The sequence below is a fragment of the Orcinus orca genome, chromosome 9, assembly GCF_937001465.1.
Source record: "Orcinus orca chromosome 9, mOrcOrc1.1, whole genome shotgun sequence".
In the NCBI taxonomy this organism is placed as follows: Eukaryota; Metazoa; Chordata; class Mammalia; order Artiodactyla; family Delphinidae; genus Orcinus; species Orcinus orca.
Genome location: NC_064567.1, coordinates 92105706 through 92129427, shown reverse-complemented (window position 1 = coordinate 92129427; position 23722 = coordinate 92105706). Strand labels below are relative to the sequence as shown.

General features: G+C 42.3%; 1 protein-coding gene and 1 pseudogene across 3 annotated transcripts in view; one reads left to right on the top strand and one right to left on the bottom strand.

Moving 5' to 3' along the window:
* Positions 1-23722, bottom strand: part of POU6F2 (POU class 6 homeobox 2) — a 382660-nt gene that overhangs the window by 89744 nt on the left and 269194 nt on the right. The window lies entirely within an intron of this gene.
* Positions 20365-20986, top strand: LOC101275131 (ADP-ribosylation factor-like protein 6-interacting protein 1; annotated as a pseudogene).

Below are 23722 nucleotides of genomic sequence, written 5' to 3'. Positions count from 1 at the left end.
TCTGGGAACATCCTTTTGATCTATACCAACAATAATGACCCAAAGTAATCAGGAAGTTGCAATTATATTCCCTTTCATCTACATTGGGCGATTCACACCCCTGTACTGTCCATCTCACCAATATGTCAAATCTTTGAAGTACCTACTTTACTAGGATGTTGGAGGATAATATGAGATAATGTTTGTGAAAGTACTTTGTCATCCACAAGGCATAGAAGATTTTTATTACTATGATACTCTGTTTAAGAAGGCAGGAGATGGGAGTAAAATGCTTTTAAATGATTTACATTTTACAAGTTTTATAGTTCTACTTTAAAAGGTTTAACCCTTCACTCCTCTGGGGAAACTCAGCTCTCAAAAGAAACTTATTGCTTTGAGGGTGATGGATAGCCAAGATTTTCCTGAGCTATTCTGATATTCTTCCATTCTGTGTTTTTGAAAGTACATTCTTTCTCAGATTTTAAAATTACATTTACTTTCATGGCATGGGTGTCTATTAGATAAATAGATTACCAGGTTCATTATATATCTGAATGGTTAAATTTAAAGTTAAAGATTCATATTTAAATGTATCTGAGTTTTCTAATTCATCAATATTTTAAAATAAATGACTTCGAGAAAATAAGAGTTTGCCATGAGTGAATAGGACCTGAAAGCCTCCTTGTGATTCTCAAAATATTGCCCCTCTCCTGGTTACCATCTCTATCTTTAGGAGTGAAGATGAGTCCCCAGAATACTTCTGGAAAAAGTATTTTCCAGAAGTATTTTTCACACTTCTGGAAAAATCCCCACCTCTCTGTCTTCCGGGTTTTCAAAGCTCCTGCCATGGTCTACCTTGGAGGTCACCACGAGTAAGCCATCATATCCTGTATCCCTATTTTTGTTAGTCACCCAGGAAATCCAAGAATCCCAGCCAGTCCTCATGTGCACCATTTTCCTTATATGGCTCTGAAAACCCCATTTCACTCACCCTTCCTACTCTGGAGACCCTTCCACTGTGGTCCTTCATCAGCCAAATTGCCTATTTCCTCTTCTTGGAATATTCTCTGCATCTTTTTGCGCCAGCAGAAATCTGCCTCTCCCCTGAGGACACTGCTTCCCTGAAGACCTCTTATGTGGTGGCTGTTATCTACCCATTGTGAGTGTCTCTGGGCCTGGAATGGGGTGGATGCTTGCTTGTCATTGGTGGTCTCCCTCCCATCTCCTTGAAAATTCCAGGTTTGAAGCTCATGTCCTCACACTATCCCACTTGTTACTCTTTGTTGCAATAATCTATAAGTAACCCCACCTCATTCCTTCAAATTTTTGCTCCTGGATCTTTGTTACTCTCTGTGGAATTAAAACTGCTGTGTGTGTGTGTGTGTGTGTGTGTGTGTGTGTGTGTGTGTGTGTGTGTGTGTGTGTGTGTGTGTGTGTGTGTGTAACTTTTATATTCTCTGATACCCTAGCCTCTTAGCTGTTAGACTTGCTCTCCTCTAATGAGCATGTTCTTCATCCCACCCTAGCCATCCCCCTGAAAGTCATGCTCTACGATTTTCAATAACCACCCCTCTTCCATCATCCCCATTATAAGCATCTTACTCTCTAGCTTCTCCCTCAGATGTTTCTAGTACTTCACTTTTTTTTTTTTTTTTGCAGTACGCGGGCCTCTCACTGTTGTGGCCTCTCCCGTTGCGGAGCACAGGCTCCGGATGCAGGCTCAGCGGCCATGGCTCACGGGCCTAGCTGCTCCACGGCATGTGGGATCTTCCCGGACCGGGGCACAAACCCGTGTCCCGTGCATTGGCAGGCAGACTCTCAACCACTGTGCCACCAGGGAAGCCCCTAGTACTTCAAATTTTAACAGCTCTTTAGTCTCCCTGGAATCAGTAATCCATGAATCCTATCACTGTTCTATTGTCCCTCACTTCCCCACCTAAAGTCCTTCCTTTTTCATTGAGCTTAGATTTCATGATCCAACTCTCTACCTACTCTGTGCCAATGCCCACACAGCTGAACTTAACTGGAGAAAACATCATTACTGTGCTGACCGGCCTCACTCTAAATACAAAACAATGAACCTCAAGTAGACAGAGCCTGGGTACCACCTAGCAACCCTATGGCATTTCCCTATCAGATCACTCTCCCACCCCCTAAAAGGACCATCTTCCATCTTCTCATTTCTCTTCAGCCCTCCAGCACTTGCTTCTCCATTCTCATTCTCAGCTGTTGACCTTGATCTTTATTTCACTGACAAGAAAATCAATCAGGAGAGAACGTCTACACCTTTTCATTGCTGCATATACTCACCCATAGCATCTATGACTGTGTTTTATCTACCTGTGTTTTGTTTGTACGAACCAGCACACTAAGCTCCTTTCCAAAGATAACCCTCCACTAATGCAATAGAGCCTTTGCCTCTGGCCCAGTCAAGAACATCTCTGATTTGTTCCATCAAAACGTCCCCCTCTCCTGGATCACTACCATCTGCATAAAAATATGGAGTTTCCATTTCCATCTTACAAAAACCAACCTATCTTGACCCCACATCCCCTCCTGGTAGTGAACCTTTGCTTGCTTCCTTTCTGAGCAAAATGCCCGGAAAGGATTGTCTATTCTTTTTTTTTTTTTTTAATTTAAATTATTTTATTACAAAAATTTATACAAAATAAACCATAAACACAACAGATAAAAATAAAATTTAAACAGAATTAAGCCAGTCCATAAAACATTTCAAATGAAAAAGTAATAATAAAAACCTAATCAGCTTGTTTAAATTATTCATCTTTAGATATATTACGCTTATTTCCTAGACTTAAAACAGTGATCTCCATTACACTTTAAGTTAGGCTGTGAAAAACCTATTTGTGTCCACAACCTTGTACGTGAATAAGATTTTAATTGTCTCTTGATACCATCTCAGAAACCGAGTCTCATTTAAGTAATTTGGTGTTTGGTTAGATTATTTCAGGTAGATTTTGTATTCTGGATTTACGATTTTGTTAACAAATACGCAAAGACTTTGGTGATCACTTTGCAAGCACTTGTTAATCCTTGAGTTTAAGAATCTGTCTTTTAAAAATAATATTTAATACTTCACAGCCTAAGTGTAATGGGTTGTCTATTCTTTTTTTTTTTTTTTAACGTGGACCATTTTAAAGTCTTTATTGAATTTGTTACAATATTGCTTCTCTTTTATGTTTTGTTTTTTTGGCCACGAGGCACGTGGGATCTTAGCTCCCCGACCAGGGATTGAACCCGCACCCCCTGCACTGGAAGGCAAAGTCTTAACCACTGGACTGCCAGGGAAGCCCCTGGGTTGTCTATTCTTGATGTCTCCAATTCTTCTTCTTTTAAATCTACTTTAATCACTCCAGTTCATGGGCACTCCTTACCTCCAGGTGCTGCGCTCATGTTAATTCTCAGCTCTCCTCTGACATGATCTATCAAAACTAGTGGACACAGAGATCACTCCCTTCTTGAAGCACCTGATTTACTTTGGCTTCCAGGCACCCCCTTTTCCTCCCTCACTGGCCCCTCTTCCTAGTGTCCACGCCAATTTCTCTTTCTCCACAGGAACTCTTAATGTTGGGGTGCTCCAGGGCCCAGGGCTTGAACCTCTTTCAAATCTCTGATCACTCTCTGGGTGATCTTACCAGGCTTTAATACCAGCAGTAGACAATGAACTCCCAACTTTACATCTCCAGCATGGACCTCTCTCCAGAACTTGATAACCCAGCTGCTTCCTCAACATTTCCTCTCAAACATTTAGTGGTCTCTGAAATATTACCTGTCCAAAACTGACATGCTAAAGACAAAACGTGTACCCAAACCTACTCTTTGCATAGCCTCCGCATCTCAAGAAATGGGGAATGTCATACCTCCGGTCAAAATTAGTGGAGACGACTTAGATTCTTGTCTTTAATTTCTTTTAAAAATTTTTTGGCTACACTGCACGGCATGTGGGATCTTAGTTCCCTGACCAGGGATCGAGCCTGTGCCCCCTGCACTGGAAGCACAGAGTCTTAACCACTGGACCTCCACGGAAGTCCCCTCTTATGTTTTTCTTATGCCCCAAAACCAATCCATCAGCAAATCTTGTCAGCTCTTCCTTCAAAACATATGCAGAATCTGATTACTCCGCACCATCGCCACCACCTCCAACATATTTCTGCTCTTTGACGCCCAAAGTCGATTCTCTTCATTGCATCAGTTGGGCTTCCTGTCGTTCTCAGAGGGATAGCTCAATTCCTGACAGTGACCTACATGACCCAAGATGGTCTGGCTCCTGCTTCTTCTATGCCCCCTTTGCCGATCTGGCTTGAGCCTTGCTGCCCATTCTGTTCATCCCTGAATTTGCCCAGCATCCTCCTACCTCAGGGCTCTGCACTTGTTCCCCCATCCCACCCCTGGAGGGTGCTCTCTCCATTTGTTGGCAAGTTATCTCCCTGACGAGTCTCTGTGCCAATAGAGATGCCTTCTCTGATCAACCTATGTCAAATAATACCCCCTCTCTAGCACTTTCTTTCCCTTCAACCCCATTTATTATTCCCCCAAAGCAGTTATCAATGTTTGATATGCTGTATAAGTGTCTATACTATTTTTTTATTTGTATGTACCACTGATTCCTGCTCTAGCTCTAAGAATGGTGCTTGACATCTGTAGACATACATCTGCAGACATACATACATACACACTCACAGAGACATACACACATGTTGTACGCAGACATACATAGTTGTTGAACAAATGAATGCATGACTCAAAGGATTAAAACGGCATCAGAAATCTAACATGGAACCTGAAAAAAAGAAGTCCCCAGATAAGAAGGTCTGGGCCAGTTTGCCACAGACTCCTCTGTGAATCTCAGGAGCCCATGAATGCTTCTGATTTTGCTCTCCCTCTAAGCAGATGGGCCCAGAAAAGAGGGGCCTGGCAAAGGCACCCTGGCAGGTTTACTCTGGGGCCCCTCAACCCTTATATGCATTGGAATCAATGTTTTCATTTCTTCCTCTCCCCGCTCCCTTGTTTTCCCTGGAAGTTGCCTAGCTTTCAATAGGAAATCAAAAGGCATTGTCTAAATGTATGCTCTCTAAGTTTTGGTCTGGACTGGAAACTGCAAGATGTATTTTAGTGGAGGGTGTTTTTTGAGCAATTTAAGGCTAGATTATAATTTGGTTTGGATTTACAGAAAGAGCAGCTCCGTACTTCCAGACAAGGGACAGCAAAGACTTCTGTAGAAATGTAGGCTGAATGAACCGAGCCACAATCTCAGACATTGCCAGCAGGCGTTGACACCAAAAGGGGGTCTGGCACCTGTCCTGCGTGGCCGGCTGCTTTGTCCACTGGCAGCATGTGAAGGACACACTGTCTCTAGGTGTGCTGCAGGCTCCTCCCCAGTATCTGACCCACTCGCTTCTGCAAATAACCTCAGGTCTTCTCTAAAACCAGAGCTCAAAAATTTGTGGGTGTTCTTTCTTCAGACTCCAGAACTTGCAGTTTTCCCATGACCTCTTCAAACTGTTAGTGGGGTGAAGGTGGGAGAGAAACACAGCTTTTCATGCTGTTTCCTGGTTCTCATAATAAGTTACACCAAAAAGGGAAAGAACAAACTTTAAAATGTTTTCTGAACTGTCATTTGATGATGTGTTCTGTCATCTTCAGAAAATAGGTACGTTACAACCACGTTAGGGAGAAAATAAGTTAAATAAAAATTCCAGCAGCGAGCCTGAAGGCTATCATATTGTCACTCAGTAATCTGTTTCTGAAAAACCCAAATGCATTTTAGTAGGTCTGCAAGCTTTCAACTTTCTGGATCACATACCATATGCAGTACACCCCAAAGAAACAGTCAAACTGACACATTCTAATTTAGACACCGAAAAGTAAATCTTCTATTGTTTTTGAAGGTAAAAAAATGACAGTCTTGCAGCTTCTCCTGAAAACTTATCTATAATTATGCTTCGTGGTGGAAAGAAAATATCATACTTGTTGTGCACAACACTTGAGTTTTGAAAGCTACTTTTGATTAATTCATTCATATTTTTTATTAGTAGGTCAGGAAGTCTGCTTTTCAGAGCTTGCATCCACATTTATGCAGCAAATCTTGTTTTATAAGACACATCAGGGCTGAGCACAGGGAAATCACCACATACAAACAGCAAGTTTTACAGTGAGGGCTTCATTGGATTAAAATCTTTGGCCTCTTTGTGGGATGTTCGTTCCTCTTGAATTTCTCAGCTCTCTCAAGGCCAAGAGAAAAATCCAGACTCTTTCTACCCCTCAGACTCTTCTTGCATCTGAGAAATCCTGAGGGGTCAGATCTGGTTGGGCTCTCGTGCTTACCCAGAATGCAGAATTGGATGCCTTAGCAGGGTCTCCAAAGGCAACATCGTCGTCATGAGAACAGACCTGTGAGTGTCCACTGAGCTCAATCAGCAAAGGAGACGGAGAAAATGACAGAACTGAGATTCCGTGAGTGACTATTACCTCCTAGGTGCTGAAAGGTGCTTTATCTATATTATTTAATCAAATAAGTCTCATTTAAGACAAACGAGTACGCCATGTAATATGTACAGTCGCACAAAGTCTCAGAATGTTTACACGTGACTTCAGAGTTTCTTCTCTTTCTACTTTAAACTGTACGCCTGAAGTTTACAGAAACTGTTTACATTTGATGCTTCTATTTTCTTTGTTTTAATAACTGTGTGTGGCTTGTATCTCATCTCTCTTTCTCTATAAGAATTCAACAAGTATACAGGCATACCTTGTTTCATTGTGCTTTGCAGATATCGTGTTTTTTTACAAATTGAAGGTTTGTGGCAACCCCGCTTCAAGCAAGTCTATCCACGCCAATTTTTTTTCCCAATAGCATCTACTCACTTTGTGTCTGTGTGTCACATTTTGGTGATTTTCACAATATGTAGAACTTTTTCCTTATTATTATATTTGTTATGAGTGATCTGTGATCAGTGATCTTTGGTGTTACTACTATGACTTGCTGAAGGCTCAGATGATGGTTAGCATTTTTTTAGCAACATTTAATTAAGGTATATACATTGACTTTTTAGACATTTGCTGTTGCACACTTAATAGACTACAGTATAGTGTAAATATAACTTTTACATACACTGGGAAACCAAAATATTTGTGTGACTTGCTTTATTGAGATATTTGCTTTCTGTGGTGGTCTAGAACCAAGCCCACAATATCTCCAAGGTATGTCTGTATTCATTAGAAAGTCTTTACCTAATACTAGGTAACTAATATTAATTAACAAAATCCTAATTAATAGGGGCGGTATATCTCAAAAGAGACACTTCCCCTTGGTTAATATTTCACATGTACTTTAACGGTAGGAAGATACTATCTAAAAAAGCAACTCTAAATAAGGATGTTAACTAACCCCTTGAAAAACACCTCAATACTCCACTGCGAACAAACCTTGCACGTAAAATGTAGAAATCCTCTGTGTTGCATTTGGAATCTGATAAATATTTATTATCAGTGTTGTTTGCTTTTAATCTATTCAGGATATCATTTCTGCAGCTTCTTAGTAGTTAAACAAAAATGGCATTTACATTACAATATTGCTTGCCAACAATCTCATTTTCTGGTTTAGTCAGCAGCCTTCCATGCTTGATTAGTCTTTAATTATACAAATACCTACATATTAAAAAAAGTTTTCTTTTTTCCATACTTTGAGCGTGTAATTATTTTCTCTTGCATGCAATAACCTTTAATTTTAGGATTAAGCAACTGATTCTTTTTAGTATGGATGGGCCTTTTCAAGTGTTAAAGCAAATTTAGTTATTGTATTATGAGAAGAATTAACTTTGGGAAACCTCTCATCAGTGCATTTGACAGCACTCTCATCAGCTGTTATAGAAAGTACTGGGTATATCGAAAGAGAAAGCAAGACTTCATTCCTGTAGGTTTTTTTCCTGTTTCTCTCTGTCTCTTTGCTCTAGGAATGAGATAATTTAAGCAGTTAAAGCCTGCAATATGACCATTTTCCCATTTCCATAAATTAGGGCTGAGAGAGGATATTTTACATAAAAATATTTTAATACAAAATCTTTCTGAAGTTCTAGTAGGGAAAACAACAAAGTGCAAATTTTATAATCAAAGATTTTTCTCCACAGAATGTTTAAAAATATATGAGTATCTCGTTGGGTTAGATGCTGTTTCTCTCTACACGCCATGCCTAATACTTGGGGCCAATGAGAAGGCCAAACATCAATGAAACTTAGAAGTGGTACCTCCCTTTTTAAAACCAAACAGCATAGATGGGGGAAATCCTTTCTATACTTCCTGACACATTGCTGGACACTTATTCCATATTAGATTCCCTCTCTCTCCCCTAATAAACCCAGGAAAAAATCATCCATTTCCTTATGGGAGTCATCTCTAGGAGTAAACCAATCTGAGAACTTCATGGCGTTCAAATAGCCACATTAAATATGGACCATGTTCTAGGTTCTGTATTAGGCATGAAGGACACAGAGGTGAATAAGATGCACAGATGCATTAAACCAAGCCTAACGCAGTTAGACTTTAGTCTGTGTTTAAAGCACTGCCAGGGACTTCCCTGGCAGTCCAGTGGTTAAGACTCCGCGTTTCCAGTGCAAGGCGCACAGGTTCGATCCCTGGTTGGGGAACTAAGATCCTGCATGCTGCACAGCATGGCCAAAAAAAATAAAATAAAATACAGGGGCAGAGAAGGCTGTTTTAAATAGAAAATTCAAATAAAGAATAAACCACTATTGGTTAAAATCTATTAAAAAAATAAAGCACTGCCAAGAAGATATTTTAACTTTCCTCCATCATTTATTCCAAGGTTTAACTCAGCTGGTGATGAAAGCATCTTCCTCTCATACCCAGTTTTTATACAGAAGTACATTTCCTTTCATCCTTTTCTCAGTGTTGACCACAGAATCTCAGAGTTGGACAGGACCATCAAGCTCACGTACTGAAACGCAATGTTCCTCTCATTCCTGATTCCTTGTATTTCATCTATATTTTTTTTCTCTCTGGAGAATGTTTATAATGATGTGCTTGAAAAGGTCCTTTTCCATTTATTAGGTTATGCATTCAGTGGGACTTTCAAAGAGATGACATCCTTCAAATCTGAGAAATTTTCTTGAATTTTTTTTTTTTTGGTATTTCATCTCTTTTTTTTTCTTTCTCTTCTGTTGGTTAGAAGTTGGACCTCCTATTCTCTCCCTGCTATTCCCTCCCTGTTTTACTTACTTGTTCTTTCTTTTTTTTCTCCCACTTCTTTGTCCTTCTGTTCTTCATTCTGAGAGATTTTCTTTACTTTTGAAACCTTCTCTGAACTTTAAAATTTCTGCTATAATTACTTTAACTATTACCTAAATGTTCTTTGAATTGTTTTCTCAATGTTCCTTGTGTGTAGCACCTATTCTGTGTTTTGTAGATGCACTGTCTTCTCTATGAATATTCTCTAGGATACTAATTTTGAAGTTTTTATATAGTTTTTCTCCTTCCTGTGTTGTCTCTATTTTCTATGAATTCCTTTTCCCCCCAGTCTGTTTTGGTTTGGTTTCTGAGTTCAGACAAAGGCATTTCTGAAATACTGAGTCATTCTTTGTTATCTTTTCATATATAAGAACAAGGCAGGGACCTGGCTATGTTTTTGGAGGTATTGATAACTGAGTCTTTGCTCTCTGATTAGCTATGCAGTTTCTCCCAAGAAGAATCCACCAATTACCGGGGCTGGGAGGGAGTGACATAGGGAGATGGTGAGATACCTGCACATTTGAACACCTGTGTACAGACCTGAGTGGCCCAACAAGGCCAAGTCTCATTATTCAGGATGTAACTTTCCCTTGATACCCTGCTCATCAGTAAGGACTCCATCCCAGCATACAGCCATGTCTATGTCTCCACGTCTAAACTGGCTCATTCAGTTTCTCACGCATTAAACTGCTGGAGAGATAGTTGCCTGTCTCCTTGAACTGGGGAGGGAGCTGAGGATCTCAGTGTTCATCATACAGTCATTAACCAATCCCTCTGTTTTCCCCAACATGCTCTTCCGCCCTCATCTTTCACAACAGCTGGTATCTCCAACCCCCAAGACTTCTGAGGGCTCCAGAGCTGCCTTGCTCCTTTCTGATCGTGTTTCTCGCAGGCCCTTGGTATTTAGCTTTCTCTGCTTAGTTAACTCCTCCTCCTGCTTTTCCAAAAGTTTGTTGACACTGCTTGTCCACTGTTGTCTTTTCTCCACTTCTCTTTGCCCTTATAGATTTATACGATTAAAAACATTTTTCCCTTGGTACCATTGTAGTGGGGTTTCAGGAGCATATAGAGATAAATGTACTCAAAGTATTTAATCTACCCCAATTGAAGAGGAAGTCCTCTCTCTTTTTTCTTTTTTTTTTGCGGTACGCGGGCCTCTCACTGTTGTGGCCTCTTCCGTTGCAGAGCACAGGCACCGGACGCGCAGGCTCAGCAGCCATGGCTCACAGGCGCAGCCACTCCGCAGCACGTGGGATCTTCCCGGACTGGGGCACGAACCCGTGTCCCCTGCATCGGCAGGCAGACTCTCAACCACCGCGCCATCAGGAAAGCCCTCAACAGTGTTTTTATTTTGTAAATCATGTCATCATTTTTCTACTGGGAGATTCTGTATGTATTTGTCCACTCTACCAGTGGGGCTGGGGACAGCCAGAGTGTGTCACCTGACAGTCTCTGGTATCCAGCGCTGGGGGCCTGAGGTGCACCCACAGTGGGAGATCCACTTTCTTTGTCCTTGGTCTATCTGCTTTGTAATACTTCCATGCTTTGAAAAATATGATTTAACTCACAGATCAGTCAGATCTATAAAATATTAAGAAGGACGTGGAGCTCTACAGCCCACGATTCCTCTGACCAGGGCCCCATGGACCCGGCTCCTGGCCTGCTGCTCCCAGGCCTTCTCCTCTATTATATTCTGGATATCAAGAACCATCATGCAGTGTTGACATGATGGGGCAAAGGAAACAAAAGATTAATTAGAAAATGGTCCTTGCTTTGTTCCTCCCAAATGAAAGAAGCCGATTTCAAGCAGTCTAAATGAAGCCTGCATTTCCCAAAGCCCATTGAGAAGATAGTGCAAAGAAATATAGGGTGCAAACAATTGCAAAGGAATCACAGTCATAATAAAATCTATTTACTTATGGCCCTTACTCTATGTGCCAGGCATTGTCCTAAATATAAAAATAAATAGGTAACATTTCTTTCATTCGGAATTGTTATCTTCATCGAGTCATTCTGCAAATAAATTTAAGATAGCCAGGTCACAGGCACTTACAGATTTGTGAAATGGGTAACCGTTAAACGAGAAATCATCGCTTACCACAATTATTGACAGTCCTGGGATGTACGAAGGTGTGAGACTTAGTGTCTGTTCTTAAGGGGCTGATAATTCAAGCAAGATAACAAATTTGTCCATTAAAAAAAAAAAAAACAACCAAATCACTGAAATTGCACAGGCTAAGTGCCCATCGTGTGAGTTCAGAGAACAGAGCAAGTATCGAGCGCTGGGCAAGCATGGACGCTTCAGGGAAGGAGTAGGGGGTAACGGGAACCAGGAGGGACCCGGTGAGAAGAGTGGGCGCTCCTGGCAATGGGCCCAGCACCCGCAGAGCCAGGCAGGTGGCTGCATGGGCACACCAGGCACTGGAAGAGGCTGAGGGCAGTGGAGGGAGAAGGGAGATGGGTGAAGGGTAGACAGAGCACCCAGGCTGAGAAGACCAAAGGAGGGCCTCGAGCACGAGGGTGATGTGAGCAGAGGGTTCTCTTAGGGAGGTTTGCTTGCTGGTGCTTTGCAAAGTGGATTGGATCAGGGAGAAACCAGAATCATGAAGACCAGATGAGGGAAAAGGCGGGGCCAGACCAGGTGGGAGAATGGAGGAAAGTTCCAGGCCCCTCGGACGTGGAGCTCTACAGCCCACGATTCCTCCGACCAGAGCCCCGAGGACCCGGCTCCTGGCCTGCCGGTCCCGGGGACAAGGCTTTTTCCCAGGGTAAATCCTCCAGGAACCGCAATCAGTCAGTTCATCAGTGTTGGGGGGGGGGGGCATGCTTCCTTCCAACCATTTTCTCCCTCCCTCTTTCCCTTTCTCTTTAGAATTCTCTCTCCATTTTGGATGCGATAACTTAGTCAGCTTTTAATACATTATTTTGTTTCTCAGTTTAATCGATGTGTTAAACTCTTCATTTGATGTGCGTTTTCAGCCGCCTGGGTAGTGGTGTAATGCTGGATCTTGAATTCCCCTGCAATGTGTGTGTGTGTGGTGCAGCCGGGGGGAGTGTGGGGTTGGCATTAGTGTTTTTGTCTCTTTAGACTGTTGGGGAGGACGTTTAGCATTTAGGAGCTCATCCCAGTGTGTTGGGATGCTGGTAAATCTGCTTCCTGAGCTATTATACGTCTAAGAATCCCCACCTCTGTCCCCCTGCAGAGCTAGGTCTTTCAAAGAAGTGTTTTTCAAATTCTTCTGACCTTGCCCCATAGTAAGAAATACTTTTAACAACCCAAGTCAACACATACATACATACATACAAAAATATATATGCGAATAAATCTCTCTCTTCTCTCTACATCTATATATCTACGTCTGTATGTAACTCTATGTATGTCTATATGCATATAATTTAAACAAAAGCCCCCCTTTTTTTTCTTTACAAAATTCTTGTTACAAACTACTAAACCAATATAATAATCATTCAAAATATAGTTATTATATCCTTCCCCAATCTGGGCATGTGGTCCCACCTGAATCTTCATTAGGAACCATAGAAAGGTCCAGAAGATGCAGCCTCTTGAGTGCCAAGGCCACCTTGTCTTCTATGACTGCCTATCTCCCTCATTTACAAAATGTACCAGATTCATTCCTGGTGGAATGGAGAAAGGATTGGGGGCCTTTTCAGACTGGAGATAAAAGGGTATAAGCACCTAGTCCAGGGATGAATAAATGGGATTTGGACAACCCATCATAAGGTCAAAGAGGAAGGTCTTCCTGCCAACTATTGACTGGGGAGAAGGCCTCCTACTCCTGTTCCTTCCCAGTCACCTCTGTTTCAGGATGATTTCCCCCAGGTAGGCTGATCTAGTTCCCTGATCAAGCAGAACTGGTTGGAGAGAGGTCCTACATTGCCCCTAAAATCTAACCTTTGATTATTTCCATGGAATGTCTAGACTGGGGTGTGCTTTAGGGCCCCTTCTTTGTACTGCTGATAGGGAGATGGGTTTCGTGAGCACTGCATGAGTCACAGCTCAGTGTCAGGGCTAGACATTGGAAAGAATCTGGACTCTCTGATATGTTTTCTTAAAAAAAAGTTGTATTCATTGTCGATGGACACAGGTTGCTTCCATATCTTGGCTATTGTAAATAGAGCTGCAATGAACATTTTGGTACATGACCCTTTTTGAATTATGGTTTTCTCAGGGTATGTGCCCAGTAGTGGGATTGCTGGGTCGTATGGTAGTTCTATTTGTAGTTTTTTAAGGAACCTCCATGCTGTTCTCCATAGTGGCTGTACCAATTCACATTCCCACCAGCAGTGCAAGAGTGTTCCCTTTTCTCCACACCCTCTCCAGCATTTATTGTTTCTAGAGTTTTTGATGATGGCCATTCTGACTGGTGTGAGATGATATCTCATTGTAGTTTTCATTTGCATTTCTGTAATGATTAGTGATGTTGAGCATTCTTTCGTGTGTTTGTTGGCTATCTGTATATCTTCTTTGGAGAAATGTCTATTTAGGTCTTCTGCCCATTTTTGGATTGGGTTGTTTGTTTTTTTGATATTGAGCTGCATGAGCTGCTTGTAAATTTTGGAGATTAATCCTTTGTCAGTTGCTTCATATGCAAATATTTTCTCCCATTCTGAGGGTTGCCTTTTGGTCTTGTTTATGGTTTCCTCTGCTGTGCAAAAGCTTTGAAGTTTCATTAGGTCCCATTTGTTTATTTTTGTTTTTATTTCCATTTCTCTAGGAGGTGGGTCAAAAAGGATTTTGCTGTGATTTATGTCATAGGGTGTTCTAAGTGTCCATCAACAGATGAATGGATAAAGAAGATGTGGCACATATATACAATGGAATATTACTCAGCCATAAAAAGAAACGAAATTGAGTTATTTGTAGTGAGGTGGATGGACCTAGAGTCTGTCATACAGAGTGAAGTAAGTCAGAAAGAGAAAAACAAATACCGTATGCTAACACTTATATATGGAATCTAAGAAAAAAAAAAAAAGGTCATGAAGAACCTAGGGGTAAGATGGGAATAAAGACACAGACCTACTAGAGCACGGACTTGAGGATATGGGGACGGGGAAGGGTAAGCTGTGACAAAGTGAGAGAGTGGCATGGACATATATACACTACCAAATGTAAAATAGATAGCTAGTGGGAAGCAGCCGCATAGCACAGGGAGATCAGCTCGGTGCTTTGTGACCACCTAGAGGGGTGGGATAGGGAGGGTGGGAGGGAGGGAGACACAAGAGGGAAGAGATATGGGAACATATGTATATGTATAACTGATTCACTTTGTTATACAGCAGAAACTAACACACCATTGTAAAGCAATTATACTCCAACAAAGTTGTTTAAAAAAAGTTGTATATTCCATTCCCATCCAGAACACAGGGCATGGGGTAAAGTGGTGTTTATTTTAAAATCAGAATACCAGGACCATACCCTCCTGGGAACAATGAGCTCTTACAGGCTGGGTTTCTTCCTCCTCTGTTGTGACACTTTAGATTATTTCAATCCACGTCCGAGTCATAGAGGCAGGTTGGCAAGGAGATTTTTCTAAAGGTTTTTTTTCTCCTGGCTTAGAGCCAAAGGTTTTGTCCTCTGACCTTTTGATTCCCATTCTGCATCTAATCCATGTCAGGTCACCACAAGTAAAACTAAAAGGAGGTTAAGTGGAAAAACCAAAAGCCAAAATCCCAGCAAGCACAAAGCCCCAAGCCTGCGGGCTCAGTTCTAGAAGCTCATCATTTTGAAATAGTGGGATCGCTGGGGTAAAAGACTAGTTCTCGTTTACCTCCCCCCCCACCCCCATTTGTCTGGTGCCTGATTTGTTTCTAGTTGCAGCAGGGAGGTCAGAGCAAGCCAGGAAAATGAATGGAATCAGCCTCCTGCCGGGCAGCCCAGAGCGGGCGGGTGTTACGGATAAGCACAAAGCCGGCTCCCTTTCCTGGGCCGGCGCCGATGTAACTCACTGGAGTGGCAAATTACATCAGACCTACAGCTGTAACCCGACATTATGATTAATTTGATCAGTAATTTCTCCTGTTTTTCATTTTAATCGGTGTGACTATTCTGCTGTGGCAGGTCTTTCAGATCTAATTAAGATAAATTTCCGAGTAAAAGACTTGGCAGACTTTCCGAGTCAAATCCAGGCATCAAGTGTGAAGACCTGCCGTCCCAGTCAATCACCTTTGGGGAGGGCCGGGCGGCATCCAGCCATCACCCATTCACACTTAAGCAAATTCATAATCTCCAGCACTGCTTAGTCATTCTCTCAAAATGTCCCAGGCAGAAAGGGAAAGAAAGGAAAGCCCCAGACAATGTCATTTCTCCCTCTGTGCACACACTCCACTGATTTGCCCAGACTACATGGATAACCCTGTAAGTGGACCCTTGACTGAGTCCCTGAGTTGGTGTTTCTGAAAAAGATTTTAAATATATATGTGCATATGTATGTACCAAAGAAACACAGAGATGTCTACACACAAATATGGAACATGCATACATATAACTGAAGATTTAAAGTCTACAGGGACTTCCCTGGAGGTCTAGTGGTTAAGATTCCTCACTTCCACTGCAGGGGGTGTGCGTTCAATCCCTGGTTGGGGAGCTCAGATCTGGCATGCCGCGCGGTGCAGCCAAAAAGGAAAACAAAACAAAAACAAGATTTAAAGTCTACATACCCACATAGGGTCTAATGCAAGCCCACAGCCAGCCATGTGTTGGATGCACATTGCCAGGGTTTAAGGGTGTATTTTCCCAATTTGTTTTCTTTTAGGTCAACCCATGCATTCATATATGCGTCCTAAGGCTAGTGGCTGATATCTGTACAAGTTCAGGTAGGTCTCTGTTCTTTGAAGATGAGGATGTTAGTGAGCAGGACCTGCCTGTTGGATCAGGCAGACATTGGGCTGGTGTCAAGAATGTGCCTGAGTTACTGGAAATACAAGATGACACTTACAGGAAATATAAAACGACAGCCAAGAACTTCAGAAGGGTGGATGTTTTTGAAAACTTTTCTCGCATTTACGAGGAAAACACTGCCTCACCATGAGGGCACAGCTCCCAATTATCATAAAGCAAATTCTCCATTCTAACAGGAATGGCCATCTCGGAAAACAAACGTGGCTGGAGTGAAGATGCTGAATTTGAACGTCATTTTATACACATTCCCACACCCCTGATTAAGAGCGTCGAGAAGTTTTACAAGTTGCACTATAGGGTTTTTCACCAGCAACTACATTCTGACTCTGGGTCTGAATGATTTTTGCCACCTGTTTTGCATGTAGCTTGGCTTTTGCTCTTGAAAAAGTGTATTGAAATGATGATGGAAGAGGAGACTCCCTGCCCCTCAAGACTGAGGCACACAGTCTCAAGGGCACTTTCACGGCTGCGTGAAAGGCAGTGGCAGGAAAATAGGTAGCTGTGATCTTTGTATCTGGTTATGTAGCAAGGCGATCTAGGGTCTAAAAACTAAGACCTTCTGATATCTCACAGAGATCCTGTCGGCTATCTCAGCTCTAAGGTAGTTAGTGACCACAGGCCACTTTCATCTCTTCGTACTTGAGTTTCAATTTGGTGGAAATGCTTTCAACAAAACTAGTGTATTTACTAAATAAAGAGACGATGTGGCTGAGTCCTCACCCCCAACCTCAGAGTTACTGGTTCTTGAGCCATGTAAGATCAAGACTGAGATCAGGAGGAAAGACCAAGACAAGAAAGTAGGAGTCTTTCTGCCACCAGGGCATCTACCTCCATCTTCATCTGCAAGGAGAGAAATCATTATGTGATTTAAGTGAGATCTCTTTTGAAAGATGGACATGCCACAGTGAGAAAAAGACTACAAAGAGGCAGATTCGCATAGTGGACAAGGTTTCGGGTCAGGGAGACCTCGGTTTGAACCTTGCCTCTCATAGGTCCTTCCCCCTAACTTCCTCATGTGTGAAATGGCGCTAGTGGGGCCTCAAAAGTTCATGGAGGAGAGCTTTGCTACTCAAGATATGGGCGAGGGACCAGCAGCATGGGCATCACCTGGGAGCTGGCTGGAAATGCACACTCTGGGGTGGGCTCTTTGCCCCAGAGCTACCGAATCAGAGTCTACATCTGTCAAGGTCCCAGGGGGATTCATATGGAACGAAAGCTTGAAAAGTCCTAGTATAGATTAGATGAGTCAACAGTTTAACAGCAGTTGGAACATCTAACAAGCTCTCAATCAGCAGCAGTTGTTCTTGTTTGGAGAGAATGTTAAACATTCTGAAAGGATTCTCTATTTCCCCTGTTACAATTTGAGTATCAGATGTGAATCACCAGGTTTGAGATTCTTCTGCAAATACTGGCTAATAACCCAACTACACACACACACACACACACACACACACACACACACACACACACACACACACACACACACACACACACACACACACACACACACACACACACACACACACACACACACACAGATATGGTTGTTTTCATTCCATGATGGGCTGTGAATCTGGGGAGGGGCAGGGCAGAAGTAACACGTTTCATTCTTTTGAGAAATGAAGACCTAGTTTTATTGTATCGCAGAAGCAAAGTTAGCGCCAACTCATGCAGCCAACAGATCTGGTAAAAAGCATTTTGTATAAACAAGAGGTAGGAATTTGCTCTTTTAGAAATGAACAATTGGGAGCCTATTTATTGATATAAGACCACAGGCAGCTGTCCTGAACCCTGGCCCCAGACTGGAATCTCCTGGGGAACTTAAAAAAAAGCTCTTACCCATGCTTCGCCCCACTCAGGTTCAATCAGAATCTCTGGGTGGGACCCAGGCATCGGTATTCTTAAAAAACTCCTCAGGTAATCACAATGTGCATCCAATGCAGAGAGCCATTGACACTGAGTTTGGAAATTGTCTTTTGGGAAAGAAAGTAAAGGATGGAACAAAATATAGTGGGTGGTGTGGGCACGGCCCCAGCTATTTGTAGATGGTGTGGCTTGGGTGTGTCCAAAAGAGGGAGGGAGTCAAGTGAGGGAGGGAGTCAAGCAAGGCAGGGAGATGATGGGCCCCTGGGGCCTAGAAAATATTTGGTTATATGGGGTCTTTCTGGTATGAAGACCCCCACTTCATCACTTAAGGAGAGTCACTAGCAATGAAAATGGTGTGCAGGTTGTACCTTGAAGATGCTTAAAATGAATCCACTGTGATTGTTACATGCAGGGAGCTTGGAAAATACCCCATCTTTGCTTTCTGCCTTTAATAACTTTCTGCCTTGTCCAGGTTGGTTCCAAGGACCATTTGGTTTTTGCCCTAAATTGTTCAAATTCCTTCCATGGGGTGCAGAATACTGCAGGTGATATAACTACTCTAAGGAATGTTACTTTTTAGAACCTTAGACAAGAGCACAAGACTATTTTCCCTCTGATTTAAAATATAGACATTTCCAAGCCAGCCAGGCTCAGGAGACCTTTCCTTGGGGGAAGTGAGAGGATTTCTCTGAAATCCTAACCTCTCTGAAGCCTTCAACATCGCTTTGGTCTCTTTAAATGCCACATGCATAACCTCCCAGTGCAAAGGACAAACAGTTCAACAAAGAGCAGCCAGCCTCTGGGGGGGTACGGAGTCCAGCTGAGAAGAAGAAGGAGATCCCTAACTTTACTTCCTTTTTATGTCAGTTAAATATCTGCTGGGTAGAAAACTAAGTGGTGGCACCAGGCGGATCCCTGTCAAATGACAGTTCAGACAAAATGCATCGGGTTGGAAAGGTTGCATTGATTGGAGCCCAACTGGGCCTTCAGACACTAGTTCCCAGAAGAGAGCTGTCAGCATACAAATGCACCACTGCGTTCATCTGTGGCCTTGCAGGCATCCCCACTGTGTGGCTGACAACACGGAACTACCCTTTCCCGTGGATGGCCACTCAGAGGGGCAACTGAACTTTTGCCACATGGGTTCCTCTTATGCATGAAAAAAGAGACTCTGGAACTGGTCTTCTCAATATGGCGCCTTTCTCTATCTTATCTCTGCACTCTTAGGGCCCCAGCATTCGTGTTTGAAGCCAGAATGCCCAATTTACTTCTCAACAGTGGGAGATGAAAGAGAAGGAAAACACCAGTGCCTTGGAGGGTCTTTTTTTATTTTTCTTTTAAATAGGAAACAGAAAAAAGAGCCAGGATGAGAGCTTTATAACTATGATAATGCCCCACAGACAAAGGGTTTTGACAGCCTGGTAACCTAGAGGACTTGGCCCTGGCTACAGATTTTAGACTGAATTGACCTGTTGTTTGGAATCCAACCCCTCTTAAAACACAAGGGTGGAGATCGAGGTTGTCAGGGTATTGGGGACTCTCCTGACTCCTGGAAATTCCTCAGTCACAAGACAGGAAGGGTGGAGACGAGGGGAGGGGAGGGTGTGCCCTCTCCCTGGCCTATTGATTCCATGGGTTTGCCAGGGGCTATATAGTCCAGTGGTACCCTGCTCTCACTTCTCCAGGTCTGGCATGGGGAGGCATGATTCCAGGTGCAGTGGTGTGTGAGCAGGAGAAATGATGGACAGTGAAGAAGAGGAGAGGGGAGGAAGGACCGTCTGAAGGAGAAGGTCTCCAAGACCTCAGCCGCCATGAGGGGCACTCCAGCCAGACCCTCCTTCGTTTTTTCGACTCAATGATTTTGCTTGTTGCCAACTGTAAGGACCATCCTTGGTTTCGGCTTTCCCTGCTCTTACTTTGGTTTTGAGTCTTTCCTTCTCTTCTTTCCCCAATCTTTCTATACTTTCTTTTCTCCACTGTCCAATCCATTGGATTAGATGTGTGGATTTTTCCATGATGTTCTAGGTAAGGAAATGCAAGGTTATTTTAGTTGTGCAGATTGTACAACAGAGAAGGAAGCCTTAGAGCAGTGGTTGCTGAAGGAATTTCCCATGGGATATTAATCAGTGTTATCTTAAAAAAATGGTTCAGTGGTTACATAAGTTTGGGAATTTCTTGGTTAAATAATGTTAACTAGACATCTTTACTACAGAATGTCTTTTAGTTTTTAGTATTATAATATTCATCAAGATATACCCAGGAGGCTAGGGTTGTTGTGAGTGGCTCTGAGGAAGGCCAGTTCTGGGGGCATCTTGGGCTCGCTGAGGGGGTACCTCGGGAACGATGGCAGAAGGAGATAATCCCAGCACCAACCTGCTGACTGCAGAGACTACAAGTCTGGAAGAGCAGCTTCAAGGATGGGGAGAAGTGATGCTAATGGCAGATAAAGTCCTCCGATGGGAAAGAGCCTGGTTTCCACCTGCCATCATGGGTGTGGTTTCTTTGGTGTTTCTGACTATCTACTATCTAGATCCATCCGTTCTGTCAGGAGTTTCCTGTTTTGTTATGTTTTTGTGTTTGGCTGACTACCTTGTTCCCATTCTAGCGCCTAGAATTTTTGGCTCCAATAAATGGACCACTGAGCAACAGCAGTGATTCCATGAAATTTGCAGCAATCTAGTAAAAACGCGACGCAGAGCTGTGGGCTGGTGGAAATGCCTTTTTACACGAAAGGAAGAAAAGCCTAAAGTGTACTTCATGACCATGATCATTTCTCTTGCTGCGGCTGCTTGGGTGGGACAGCAAGTCCACAACATCTGTCTCTCCTACCTGATAGTGACTTTCTTACTCTTGCTTCCTGGACTAAACCAACATGGAATCATTTCAAAGTACATTGGAATGGCCAAAAGAGAGATAAAAAAGCTTCTCAAACAAAAAGAAAAATGAATAATGCATCTGCTTTATTCAGTGTGATTAATGGCATATACATTGTCCTTGGGGACAGCGTCTGTTATGCTGTCTGGATACTAAAACATTACAGATGTAGCTCTTTGCTGTCCCTCATTCTGCCCTTAGTTAGCAGAAATTCCGACTTGCCAAGTAAGGCTTTATGCCCAGTGTCTTCATGGGTGTGCTCTCATCCGCTGGCCTTATATGGACAACTCATTCATCATCACCACTCGTCTTGGTTTTTCTCACCCAGGGTTAACTGAACTCTTACTTTTAAAATAATATAGTGGTGAACTTCATCCTTTAGTACAGTTAACAGTGGATTGGGATAACTGTTCAACTTGATCTTTGCTTTAGCTGGATACAAGATAGTGGTCTGTGACTACAGGAAGCTGGTTCTACTGTCTGCTTCCACACTCTGCTTAAACAACTGTCTGGCTTCATGAATACAGAAATCAAGTTTACCACTTTTGATGAAGAGACCAATTAAGATTCACTACTCATTCTGTTTCGATACCGTGGGAGAAGAATCCTCGTGGAATAAAATGAACCTAATTCCATGGCCTAGTATGTGTTGGCTTCTCCCTTGTGCAGAATTTAGCAATTTGTTGGAAACATTGATCCTTCCTCCCAAATGGGGAATCTGACAGGCTTAGAACTCTTGTTCCCGTGCACTTAAACTTGAAGTTAGTATATCCTTAAAGGCTTTTTAGTAGCAGGCTTACACAAGATGGTATTTAGGATTTTTAGCATACTTTTAATTTCAGATTTTCAGCTAACTGCAACTAAAGTACATACATAATAGGTTAAGAGTCATGTCTATGACCTTCACTCCAACACCAGCCAATAAAGAACAAAACTCATCCTGTGTTTAGTCAAGATTCATTTCAGTAGAAAATCCTACTAGTTTTTCAAGACCAGAATAAGCCTTTAAAGGTAAGCCTTAAGATTCTCATTTTATGGTAACACTGGCTGCTTTTGGTCCCCATAGATGGAGTAGTTGATATCTGTAGGAATGAACCTCCGAGGGCTGGAAATGTGACATATTTGGGAACAGTTCTCAAACTGATTAACTAGCTGTAATATAGTTTTGTGAATTTATTGCACTGATGCTGTAAAACCTGGACCTTGTGGTATATCTGTTCCTAAATAAGTGCTGTTTTCTCCCCTTCAATATTGCTGTAAAGAGTGGCACTCATGTAGCATATGTTTGACTTTTCTTTTTTAAGGTTTTGTATACAAACTACCGTAATTTACATGTGTTGCCTCATTGTAAATAAGCTTGTCTTCCTATCTGGATTTTTGTGTGTATGTGTGTTCTGCCAATTAACTACTTTTGCAGTTTTAATCCTGTATTATTTCTTCTACTTTGTTTTGTGTAAAAGGGGAAAAATAAAAAAGCTGGAATCCCAAAATCTATGGAATCCATTTTCAATAAAATCTCTTTGGACTAGAATTTTGTAGAAGACACTTTGAGAAATGTTGCCTTATAAAATGCTGGAAGCCAAATAAGGAAAAAAAAATATTTCACCAACAGCCCAAATGAACATTGCAGAGAGGGTAAAGTATAAACGGAGGTGCTCTGAGGTCTGACAACGACGCTGAGGAAGCTGTTTCAACTTTCTAACACGCTTATTTCCTTGAATCTGAATGAAGATGATTTTTGCCTCTTCTGGGTTGTTGGGAGAAGAAAATGAGAGGCCGAAGTCCTTAGAGAGTATAAGATACCGTTGAAAAATGCTAATGATTATTAGAACTGTGAACCTATGAGGCCAAATGCATGAAATAATGTATATAAAAATGCACTTTATAAATTTCAAAACACACTGCAAATATTAGCCAAATAGCATCAGGAGTATCTCTTGAGTCCTACATACGTGTCGTGGGTAACGGTGTTTTACATACATAGTTCTTTCTTCCCGCATAATTCAAACCACCTTATTTGTGTTATTTCATAAATAGACTGTAAAGCTGGAACAGACTTAAAGATTATCTACTATAAACTTTCCATGTAATAAGTGACACACCGAGTCCCAGAGATTAGGTGACTTGCCCAAGGTCACACAGCTAGTGAGGGGCAGAGCCAGCAACACCAAGGTTCTTCCTGTTTACTCACACACTAAAAAGCACAACTTTGGGAATTTAGAAGGAAATAGGAGATTTTGGTTCTTACTTATATTGATGAAGAAAGCGAGGTTCTGTGGGTTGAAGTGAGAATCCTTTAATCTCCACACGTCTCCTAGGCCTTAGTGCAGCCCTGACCTGTACGGCATGAGCTCTACCCTCCCTCTGCTAAGCCCCCTCCTCGGAAATCCTCCAAACCTCTCTGACGTGACAAAACTCACATGTCATTATTAGCCGCATCCTAGCTTGTAAGGGGTTTCATGTAGCGTACCGTGCATAATTTTGTGGTGTACATGTGCATTATAAATCCCATGACTATTTGCTCTTTGTTCAATTTCAAGTGGGTCTCTTTGTCTCACAGTCCTCCTTGGATTATAATATCTATAGTCAAGGAAGGCAAAGAGGCAGGCAGGATATTGATATTTTTCGTGGGCCAGCTATTAGGAACTGAAGATACTCTCATACAAATCATCTCATTTAATCCTCACAATGACTCTCCAACCAATGAGGAAACTGAGGCTCGGAAGGATGGGTTGACCTCACCAAACTGCCCAGCAGAACCAGCATCTGAGCCCAGGTCTGTCTTGCTTCTAAAGACCATGCTTGGTACCTCCCTGGTGGTAC